Source organism: Camellia sinensis, chromosome 9 (genome assembly GCF_055761805.1).
Source record: "Camellia sinensis isolate YWXY chromosome 9, ASM5576180v1, whole genome shotgun sequence".
Taxonomy (NCBI): Eukaryota; Viridiplantae; Streptophyta; class Magnoliopsida; order Ericales; family Theaceae; genus Camellia; species Camellia sinensis.
In genome coordinates this window covers 111000078-111012583 of record NC_138969.1, presented here as the reverse complement: position 1 = coordinate 111012583, position 12506 = coordinate 111000078, and positions in this window count along the sequence as shown.

Below are 12506 nucleotides of genomic sequence, written 5' to 3'. Positions count from 1 at the left end.
CTGGTTATTTATTGCTTTTTTTATCTTTTTTCTAGGTAGTTTAGCACCGTTGCTTCCAACCCGGTAGATATTCCCCAAGCACTCTGGATTAGAGGTCGTCGGCTCCATCGATCTGAGGATCTGGTAGACGGACAACCAGTGTACCACTCTCTACCCCCGGTTACTAGACGGAGGACAGCTAGGCAGAGGGCATCAGTTCAACAGTCAGTACAGAGGGCTTTATCTACCCCACCTATGTACAGTAGGGATCAAGGTTCTGTTTCACCCACAGAGAGGGAACATATACCGATAATTCAGTCAGAACAGAACAGTATGGCTAGTTTAGAGGAGATGGTGCGCCAACTCCAAGAAAGCATGAAAGTGATGCAGCAGGATGCTGTTCGACAAGTAGAGTTCGCCAAACAGCAGACCACAGATATGAGTGAACAAGCAGAGTTAATCGTGAGGTTATAGCAGGAAACCGGAGGATCTGCTTCACAGCAAGTCCCTCCCCCACCAAGGGTTCTGATACCCGAAGAAACCCCGAATGTCCGGAATGTCCAAGAGAATACAAACCTTCCAACGGGGCCAGCTCCGCCCCCGATTCCACCACAACTATCCAAGGCGCCCACGCCTGTCAATATATCGGACTCTCCTTTTGAGTTCCAAGTGGACCCCACAGCCTTAAAATTAAGCAAATTGGAAAAGATGTTTAAGAAGTCCCGGGAGTCAAGACCATCCCTGACATCGAAGATGGATACACCGACACAGCTGTGACACTGCCTGACAGATTCGAAATGCTGTACATTGATCGATTTGATGGGTCCGGGGACCCCATGGTGCACTTGAGGTTGTTTTCAGATATCCTAAGGCCAATAGGCCTCACTAGACTGCAGAAGCTGTCTCTATTTGGCCGGACCCCTTCGGGTGTAGCGGCCATATGGTATGCCAAATTGGAGGATGACGTCAAGAGAAGCTGGAACGAAATGGCTGAGGCCTTCATCTTGCAGTACTCATACAATACACAAATCGAGATTACAACCCGGGATCTCGAGACAACGAGGCAAGAACCCAAAGAGAGTTTCTCAGAATTCGTGACCAGATGGTGGGCTAAGGCTTCGATGATGACCTTAAGGCCCACAGACAAAGACCAGATTCGGATGATTGTGCGCAATCTTCAGCAGAAGTTGATACAAAAGATGATTGTACTCCCCTTCCCTACCTTTTCTGATCTACATGAAATGGGGGTGCAGATTGAGGATGCCTTAAAGCAAGACTTAATTAATAATGACCGGGAGCAACCCCGCAGAACTTTCAATCGTAACACTAACGCAGGCCCGAGTGGCACTACAACTACTAGGACCTTCGAAGTGAGTATGGTCACCACCAACCCTCCCCCAAGAACTATGGCGGCCGCACCATTCTCCAGCGCGTTCGAAAGCAACCCACAAACGGTCAAATACCCACCCAAAAACACCAGAACCTTCGCTCCACTTTATATGCCCCTGTCCAAAGCTTTGGGGGTTTTAATCAGAAAAGGGCATCTGAAGCCCCTAGAGCTTTGCCCTTACCAGAAAGATTCCCCGCTGCCCACAACCCAGCCAAATGTTGTGCATTTCACCAACAACACGGTCATGACACCGATCTGTGCTTCCGATTACGTCATGAGATTCAAGATGTCATTGATAACGGGGTGATTTTGCCTCCTGAGAAACCCAACGTTACTACGAACCCTCTCCCCACACATAACCAAGCTCCACCGCCCAAAAGAGTCAACTTCATCCAAACTGGGGTCATGCCTTATGATCCTAGTATCTATATCACTCCTTCCCACCTGTCTAAGCCGGAAGTGTTCCTTCTCGATTGCACCGCTTTGTGCATGATGGACATCTCCATAACCCAACCTAAGCCAGCGGTGGTGACTATCGAGAACAGGAGAGAGAAGATTCCAAAGGAGAAGGGGGTTATCGAGCCAGAGTCTGCGGAATTTGGGAGTGGTGTTGGGGATGCTTATAATCCAGGTGGCTACATTTTGTCAATAGGCGAGGATAAGCCAGATATGGAACTACCAACAGAGGGGGAGCTGTGTGTGATCCAAGGGGACAGTCTAGGACAGGAAACGGATGATTTAACGGCTGTGGAAGAGGATCTTGCCAAGCTCCGATTTTACAGTAACCAAGATCCAGGAGACTCAGCCGTCAACTGGTTCGATTATGAGGAATCAACAGAGGTTACGGGGTGGTTAGACGATCAACCAGATGTGGTAGAAGAGTTGCAGCCATAACAAGGCCCGGCAGGGGCAAGAATGTCAATGATAGCCGGAAGGGTTGAAGAACAGAGTGCATCGCCGAAGAGCGCCGGTGTCAAGAATTTCACTCGGGATTGGAGCATTTCGAGTACGGGGATTATTGAACAGTCGGCTGCATTGACACAGTCGGAACAGGAAAGATTCGAAGATTCTGAGAGAATCAGGAAGGCAAAAGCCCATGTGGAGACTGAGACTGCTGTGAGCACAGAAACAGAGAATGCCGCGAGCATAGGGATAGAAGGTACTGTGAGTAAGAGAACGGTCATGCCAGAACCGGACAGGTGCCTGTCGGCTGCAGATGGAATGTGGTGGGAGGACGATGATCTATGTCTTGCCTACACAGACGAAGATTGGGGGAGTAACCAACCAGATGATACCTGGTATGTCGGCGATGTCGATCACATGACTAGGAGTGGACGGTATCTCAAGCCTCCACACCTAGATCAACCAGAGGCGTCTGGAAAAGATAGGGAGGCAGAGAAGCAAAAAGAAAAGCAACTCGAGGATGAGGCCGTATTGAGACAATTGAAAAAAATACAAGCAGACATCTCCATCTAGGGGCTGCTTATGGCTTCTCGAGTACATAGGCAGGCTGTCCTTTCAGACATGGACAAGGCCAAACTCTCGATAGAGACTACGCTGGAGCAGTTGGTTGGACTGGCTTTTCCGGGAGGAGCTACCCCGATGCTGACATTTTCCGACAAGGAATTACCACCCGAGGGGGCAAACCATAACAAGCCACTCTACATCTCTGTGGCGTGTAGGAATAAATGGATACCGGTTGTTCTTGTTGACACAGGGTTCGCCATCAACGTCTGCCCGGCAAGGATAGCCTATGCGATTGGTTTGAAAATCGCGGACTTTGTGCCAACAGCCCTGGTGATTCGGGCGTATGACAACATAAGCCGGGAAGTAATGGGAACAGTTAAGATTCAAACGAAGGTTGGGCCGGGACAACATGAGATAGATTTCCATATCTTGGAGGTTCCTGCAACTTTTAACCTGCTTTTGGGACGGCCGTGGCTGCATCAGGTAAAGGCAGTCTCCTCCACCCTACATCAAGTGGTGAAATACCCCTATGGGAAGGGAGTAGCCATTGTCTTCGAAAATTCATCAATTCATCCGCCGCCGGAGGTATCTACGCCTGTTTTAGAAATTGAGCACGGTATGGAGGATGTGTTCATATCGGGTTTTACCTTGGCTGAGGCTCAGGTTGTACAGAACATCATGGCAGCTAATGAAGGGATATATGTCAGTGCTCAAGCAGTATATCTTATGAACAAGCTCCAACACATCCTCGGAACGGGATTGGGAAAGAGCGGCCGGAAGGGCGTCGCAGCATTGGCCGAAGTGCCACACAACCCTCATGCCTTTGGATTGGGTTATCTACCCACCAAAGAGGACCGGATAAGGAAAGGAAAGGAAATGGTCAGAAGAGCCAGAGCAAAACAGATGGGGAAGCCTTTTGACTTAATGCACCGGCCCATTCAGGGTACCCTAAACGGACGCTTCATCCGGGAGCGGGAGGACTTTCCGTCCTGTGGCTTCCCAGAGCCGTGGCTGAACGCGGAGAGGAAGCGCGTACCAGGGTTTGAGATTTTCGTTGACCTGCAGCAACTTGAGGATGACGTTGCCGAAGGGCAGGCAGATCTATCAGCTGAGGTTGAGCAGAGTAAGGAAGCGCAGTCTAAGGACGCTGAAAATGAAATGGGGGTAGCGCTGGCATGTCTACTTTCAGATCCTCCGATCGAACAGAAGTGCTTGGCGAATAACTTCTCGGTACGCATGATCGGGAATGGAACGGCTGCGGGCCTACCAGCAACTATTTTGGATGCATCCATTGCACCCTCTCTCGTCTGGCAATATGAAGAGGGATTTTTATCAAGCAGCAGCGGGTCAGGTAGTGAGCCAGAATCTGTTTCCACCGAGTCTTGTGAGTCAGAATCAGGTTCCAGCTCGACTGAGTCTCAGTTCGGTATTCCTGGGGGTGATAACCCAGATGCCACAGTCCTGTCTAGGTCGTCATTTTCTTTCTCTTTTGAGTCTGTTGTAACAGAAGAATCGGACGGCTTGGAAGTATTTAATGAGAATGATGTGGATGTGGTTTCTGAGTATTTTTCTGTGCCTTTGATTTATTGCTTAAATTAGGATTTTCAAAATTTTAATGAAAACGAGGAGGAAGAAATTCCTCCGATTTTGCAACGATTAATTGATCAAGAGCAGGAAAGATTTGTTAAACCCTTAATGGATGAAATCACTACTGTGAATGTTGGTACTGAGAAGGACCCTCAGCTGGTCCAGATCGGGTCCACGTTGTCTTCGGAGGAACGCAAGCGCTTAGTCGCTTTATTAAAAGATTTCAAAGACGTTTTCGCGTGGTCCTACGAAGACATGCCTGGAATCGATCCCGAGATTGTACAGCACCGGATCCCTCTTGACCCCGAGGCCCGACCGATCAAACAAAAGCTCAGAAGGATTCGTCTGGACTGGGCCATCAAAATTAAGGAAGAGGTCACCAAGCAGATCGATGCAGGCTTCCTGCTGGTATCCGAATACCCGACTTGGTTGGCCAACATTGTTCCAGTACCGAAGAAAGATGGCAAGATCCGAGTATGCGTGGATTTCAGGGATTTGAACAGAGCTAGTCCGAAGGACGACTTTTCCTTGCCGCATATTGATGAGTTGGTGGATTTCACAGCGGGACATGCTTTGCTTTCGTTCATGGATGGCTTCTCAGGTTACAATCAGATAGTGATGGCACCAGAAGACAGGGAAAAGACTGCTTTCACCACTCCGTGGGGGACTTACTGCTACAGAGTGATGCCGTTTGGATTAAAGAATGCTGGAGCTACATATCAACGGGTCGCGACCACAATATTGCATGATATGATCCACAAAGAGGTTGAGCTGTACGTGGATGACATGATTGTCAAGTCCAAGGAAAGAGAGGGCCATTACACTGCCTTGCAAAAGTTCTTTCAAAGGATCAGAGAATTTCGGTTGTGGCTAAATCCTCAGAAGTGTACGTTCGGTGTTACAGCGGGAAAAATGCTGGGATTTCTGATTACACAAAGGGGCATCGAGGTCGACCCTTCAAAAATCAAGGCCATCTTAGAACTGCCACCACCAAGGACTGAAAAGGAGGTGCGAGGCTTTCTGGGTAAAGTGCAATTCATAAGATGGTCTATCTCGAAATTAACCTTGACTTGTGAACCACTTTTTGGTCTCCTGAAGAAAGGCAAGAAATTCCAATGGGACGACCGATGCCAAGCTGCTTTTGAACAGATCAAAGAATATTTACAGAACCGGCCCGTGTTATCGCCGCCAGAGCAGGGGAGACCGTTAATATTGTATCTTTCAGTGACTGAGACCACGATGGGTTGCATGCTTGCGCAAGAATCAGAGGACAAGGTGGAGAGGGCTATCTACTATCTGAGCAAGAAGATGCTAGAATATGAGACTCGTTACACATCATTATAGAAGGCTTGCTTAGCTCTGGTATGGGCTACTAGGAAGCTGCGGCACTACCTATTAGCTCACTCCGTAATGTTGGTTTCACGACTTGATCCCATCAAATATCTTTTCGAGAAACCGGCATTTATGGGTAGGCTAGTTCGTTGGTTGCTTTTGCTTTCCGAATTCGATCTAAAATATGTGACGCGCAAGTCAGTCAAGGGGAGAGCAGTGGCAGAGTTCTTAGCCGATCATCCAGTGGAAGGGGGTGAAGCAGTTGAGTACTTATTCCCAGATGAAGCCATTTTGCACATCGACGACGAATATTGGACGATGTACTTTGACGGAGCGTCAAATCAATACGGGTATGGGATAGGAGTGTTGCTAATAGCACCCGGCAATTCCCGTATCCCTCTAGCCTTCAAGCTCCGGTTCAAAGTCTCGAACAACGAAGCAGAATATGAGGCATGCATTGCCGGTCTAGAAGAAGCCCTGGAATTAGGGGCAAGACGGTTGGACATCATCGGTGACTTGAACTTTGTTGTGTCTCAAGCAAAAGGAGACTGGAAAGTCAAAGAAGAAAAGATGATGATGTATCACCAGACCTTGGACTTGTTAATTCCTAGGTTCGAGAAGCTAAACTTTGCTCATCTTCCAAGAGAGAACAACAGGTTCGCAGATTCTTTAGCAACTCTATCTTCCATGATAGACATCCCGTTTTGAGTCCGGATGTGTCCAGTCATCATTGACCATAAATTCGCGCTAGCCTATGAGTCGATTGCTGCTATAGATGAGGTTCAGGATGAAAACCCCTAGTATTATGACATTTGGAACTTCTTGGAGAAGGAAGCATATCCGCCAGGGGTAAATGCCAAGGATAAAAGGGCAATCAGAAGAATGGCCATTCAGTTCATTATCTGTGGGGGTAAGCTGTATAAGAGAGGTCATCTGGGAATGCACAAGCTGTGTGTCGAAGCCGAAGAATCGAAGCGCCTGATGGAGGCCATCCATGGAGGAGAGTACGGTGCACACATGAACGGAGTAATGCTAGCACGGAAGATCCTCCGACAGTGTTACTACTGGTTCACCATGGAGGAGGATTGTATCAGCTTTGTTCGGCGATGCCACAAATGTCAGATCCATGCGAATCGCATGAATATTCCGCCGTCGAAGCTGTACAACATGACTTCACCATGGCCATTTTCAGTTTGGGGAATTGATGTGATTGGGGCTGTTACTCCAAAAGGGTCGAATAGGCATGAGTTTATCTTGGTCGCGATAGATTATTTCACCAAATGGGTCGAGACCCAATCATACGCGGTGTTGAAGGCGTCGCACGTCTTAAAGTTCATCAGAAACAACATCATCTGCCACTATGGAGTCCCAAACGAGGTCATTTTAGATAACGGTTCCCACTTCAAGAAGGAAGTGATTGACTTGTTGGAGAAATATAACGTGACTTTTCGTAAGTCATCCACATACCAGCCGCAAACCAACGGAGCAGTTGAGGCCGCCAACAAGAACATCAAGCATATACTACAGAAGATGGTGGAAACCTACCGGGATTGGCCCGATAAGCTGCCATTTGCTATGTGGGGCTACAGGACTTCAATTGGAACTTCTACCGGAGCGACTCTGTCTTCATTGGTTTATGGGATGGAGGCCGTTCTACCTATCGAGATTAAGGTTCCGTCATTGCGAGTATTGGCTGAGTGTCAAATAGCCGAAGCAGATTGGCAGCAGAGCAGGTTTGAAGAACTCATGCTCTTTGATGAGAGAAGACTGAAAGCACTGTACCATGTTCAAGGTTATCAGCGCAGAATTGCCCGGGCTTTCGACAAGAAAGTTAAGTCCAGGAATCTAAGGGAAGGAGATTTGGTGGTCAAAGGCAACCGAGCTCCCATCCACGACCCTAGGGGCAAGTTCAGACCCAATTGGACTGGTCCCTACATCATCAAACTATCTGGTCAGGTGGAGCTGTGGTTCTGATGGATCTAGAGGGCCTAGAGTTCTCCCAACCGATCAACATGGACAAGTTGAAGAAATATTACCCTTGAGAGGCTCGCTAGGCCGAAAACCCGAAAGGGCGACCTAGGCAAAAGTTAGAGCATAGAAAATATGAAAATATAAAAACTGAGCTCGCAAGGTTGAAAACCCGCAAAGAGCGGCCTTGGAAAAAGTTAGAGCGTAAAAGGAGAGTGAAAATACTTGAGTGAACCTAAGCCCAAACTAGGTAAGGCTTGATTCCCTTCCTTGGGATACGTAGGCAAATTCATCTTGGAGTTCAGCCATAAACTTTTCCCCGATCAACTTTGTCCAGTTGATCATCTCGGTCATCTTTGTCTATTCGGCATTCAAGAGTTCAGTTAAGGTCTCCGGTATAGTGCTTTGCAGACTAGGGGTAACTTTCCGTTGCTATGCAATGCCGCGGTACTCTTCACACTAGGGGCAAGTTTCCAGTTGCAGGGATCTGGGGTTATGCACCTCAGTGACAGATCTCAGGCATGTCCAGTTCTGAGCCACATCGAAAATGTTTTTGAAAAGTTTTAATAAAAGCTGACTTTATTCAAATTAATCTTTCTACAACTAAGACCATTTTTGGACCAAAGCGGAAAATTTTCAGTACCACAACCTTCAATTTCATTGATTTCAAAACAGAGTTCTCCTGCTCTTGCATACAATCGAAGTTGCTTTTTATTACATTCATGAAGAAAACTTGAAAGTACTAATAAAGCAATAAATCTGAGGCATAGTCAAGTCAGGTGCTCCTATGCTCCCTCCCAGAGCTGGTCGAAACCTCTGACGCCATGGTGGGCCCGACCTGTGCCTCCTCATTAAGCCAATCCAACCACTCATCAGATAAAGTGCAACTGAAAGTAGGAGCGGGGGCCAGGAGTTCTCTCGTCCTCCACGCGGTGGCCTGCTGAGCAAGCTGTGCGCCTCGGGCTGGGAATGCAGCAGGATAATCTATCCCCTCTAGCGGGCAGGTCTGATCATGGCCAAATTGGCGCTGAATCCGGAATGGGAAGTAGAATACACAGTTAGTGAGACCAATCAATTGAATCCCAGTCTGCCGGGACATGTTGTAACTCATTGCCGGAAGGCTGAGCCAAGAGCACTGCCAAGCAATACGGTCTGCGGACAAGCGGCACATCCAAGCGAACCACCATCCCTCATTAAGGGCATTAACTAGACGGTGCCGGAAAAAGTAGCTGCGAGCTGAATATGCTGGGCAAGAGTCCACAACCTGCAGTTTGTCCATCAACCACACTTGGGAAGAGATGAAAAATGAGAGAATAAAGAATAGAGAGATGTACGATGAGAGAAAAGTGAGAATAGGGTTTTTGTGAGAAAAACCGAGCTTGAGGGTCGAGTGATGTGAGCGATACATATGTGAGATTGGGTGGGAAACATTACCTGTAGTAGTAGTGGACTCCCTGCTAATCTGGTTGTCTCACGACGATAAAAGGCGTCTAAGTTCAACGTCTCAGCCAGAGTCATGGCAATGCAGCTCTTGCCCTCCTTTAAGCCTTGGGGAACCTCGGTCAGCCGGACACTAGACCCTCCAGAGCCTGAGACAAATAGAAAATGAGATAGCAAGCACAAACAGAGGGCGTGTCGCCGGAAGCCTTGCCAATGATGGTTGTTGCGATCACCGACATCAGAAAACCGGTCGATCAAACTCGGAATATCCAGCATCCCGTCACAAATCAAAGACCGAGCGTCACGCATAATAAGTCCACACATTTTCCCTAAGGATTGGGCATGGCCAAAATTGAGTCGAGGATGGAGCTCCTCGTCGCGCTCGGACTCCATCAAGGCTCGAAAATCTTCGAATGTAGGACATATCTCTTGCCCAGTGAAGCTAAAGGCATGCGTCACCGGATTCAAAAACCTCGCCGCGGCATGGAGAAAATGAAGGTGCAACAGAGTACGACCCAGAGTGAATAGTGCATTTATGCCGAAACCCCAGAAATTTAACTTTTCCGAGCCATCCAAGCTAGCAATCCAAGCTGTAAGATTTTGAGCAAGAAACTCTTTCATTAGAGCAAATCAGTGTGGAATTGAGAAAAACTGCGAAGCTGAGGTCTTTTGTAGGAGATAAGGTTGGGTGGAGGACAGGTGTCAACATTCTGGTGATTCCTTCATTCATAGCCAGCTGGCCAAATATTGTGCCGACCAGCCATCACTTTTTGCCGACCAAACAAATTCCTGGCCGATGGCCATTTCTTGTGGCCGATGGTCTTCCTCCTTGCTCCCTGAGCTGTTTACGCTAGGGATTCGGGAACTCCACCACCTCCGGTCCCCCCCCGGTGATCGATTCTTGCAGAGTCACACCTGTCTGCTTATCGATTTATTGTACATTTGGTTATCGAGTTGTATTTCACTCCCTTTGAGTCTTTGGTTTGTTTATCGAGTTGTACTCACACTTGATTGGTTATATCATGCTTTTGTGTTGCTTATCGAGTTATAAGTCGGTTCACTACCTGATTTTTACGATGCAAATACTCAATGTTCAAAACAGGTTCAATTTCGTTCACATTGTGGTGTGATACCTTGCGATGCGATGCATAGAAAGTTTACAAATGCAACATCTTTTGAACAAAATGGTCGTTGCATTCCCATCACGTGTTTTGCAAAATATGTAATTTTGATAAAGAATAAAACCTACCCGAGGCAGTGCAATGTGCTTAAACTACCAGTAAAAAGGAAAGTAAAGCATAGATTGGCAGGGTAGCAAAGTGTCGGAATTGATACCAGTAAAACTCCCCTGGCGGTCAACGCACCTCCCGCACCTTTGTTCGGGTCAACTACATGGTTTGGCACCTTCATCACTCGAGACAATGCAGGAAAGCACACTTTTGAAACGCAAACCTTCGAGTTAACCTCAGGCCACAACTTCTACGAGCGATGCTCAGTATGTACGAAGAACGCCCCTTCTCGTATCCTTTTCCTGTCTTGTGGATTCCACAAATCGTTTCAATTATGCTGTGTTACAGTAGTTTACATTCCAGCATCGTGAATAACATGTTTCGCTTGCGTAGACCGCATGTTTGCAATCAATTTCATTACTTGCGTAGACCGCATGTTTTGCTTGCGTAGACCGCATGTTTGCAATCAATTTCATTATTTGCGTAGACCGCATGTTTTGCTTGCGTAGACCGCATGTTTGCAATCAATTTCATTACATGCGTAGACCGCATGTTTGCAATCAATTTCATTACATGCGTAGACCACATGTTTTACCTGCGTAGACCGCATACTTTCCTTGCGTAGACCGCATGTTTTACCTGCGTAGACCGCATGTTTTCCTTGCGTAGACCGCAATGCTTTTCTTGCGTAGACCGCATGTTTTCCTTGCGTAGACCGCATGTTCTGCTTGCGCGGACCACATTCTTATGTTCAAATTCATTACTTGCGTAGACCGCATTCTTATGTTCAATTTCATTGCTTGCTTAGACCGCATGCTTATGATCAATTTCGTTGCCTGCGTAGACCGCGTGCTCCACTTACGTGTCTGTGCCTTCACAGCGTTGTTATGCTTCCCACTTGCTTTGCGTTGTCACGCATTTCGAGTACATTATTATGCATGTTGCTAACGATATTGTACCTGTTAAGTTTGTTTTCTTTGCAGGCACGATATTGTATGTGCGGTTCATTTGAGGCTGGTACAACCCGAGGAACCGGATAGGTGTAGTATATTCCGAGTGAGACATATCGAGAATTGCATAATTCTCTTACATCCTTTCTGGATTGTAGTGTAGTTTGGTGTATGCTAGCTTAAAATCCTTGTATGTATGCTTCATTACAGCTTGCTTTGCATGATCATAAGTTATGTCCGGCTCTGTGCATTGTCTTGCATTTTGCCCCTGCCTTTCGGGCGCATATCTTGTTTGTCTTGCATGTTTGTCTGAGTCTTCGGCCTTGTCAAAAATGGGTCATCTCTGGGCTTTGACATTCACTCCCGTCATTGTTATGACTTTTGAGTTCTGTCAAAGAGGGGCAACTGTAGACGCCCCATTTTTGACCGTCCTCAAGACTTGGACGTCACTATTGGAACACTTGGTGATTACCTTTCTTTGTGCTCGTCTTGAGTTCCCGGAGGTCTCGGTTGCACGCCTTGCCTCAAGATCCCTCGACTCGATCATGTTGTGTCTGGTTTTGCACCAAACACTTGTGTTTTGCCTTGGAGGGGCAGGGAATGCCTTGTGAGGCATCCCCACACATCACCGGCCATGGCTTGAGGCCACCGGCCAGTGATTTTATGCCATCGGCAATGTATATTGCCGGTCGGCACTCTTTGTTGCCGGTCGGCCATTTATTTTTTTAAAATGGCAATTTTGAATGGTCGATCACTGTTCATCTACTTTTAGTAGATATTTTGTGCCAGCTGTGATAGCTGGCACCCACTCTGTTCCCCTCCATACACGTGTATGGAGGGATTTCCCTCTAAGAAAGCTTATTTGGTAAGCTTTGCAAGGGGGAACTTCTATAAGAGGAGAGCTCTCCTCCTTCTTCTAGGTTGGTGATTTTGGAAAGAAAAACCATAGCTTACACATATACATACACAGTCTCTCTCTATATTTCCCTCTCTCTCGTCCCTTGTGTGTGTTTTGTGGCCTAAAAGTGCATTTTTACCTTAGTTTTGCACTAACACACACACTACCACACCTTACTTCAACTTTGAGGGACTTTGAGGGTTGTTTGTTGAGGTTTTGGACTGATTTTGGTCAATAGAGGGTGGCTGGACCAACTGTTTTTCAAG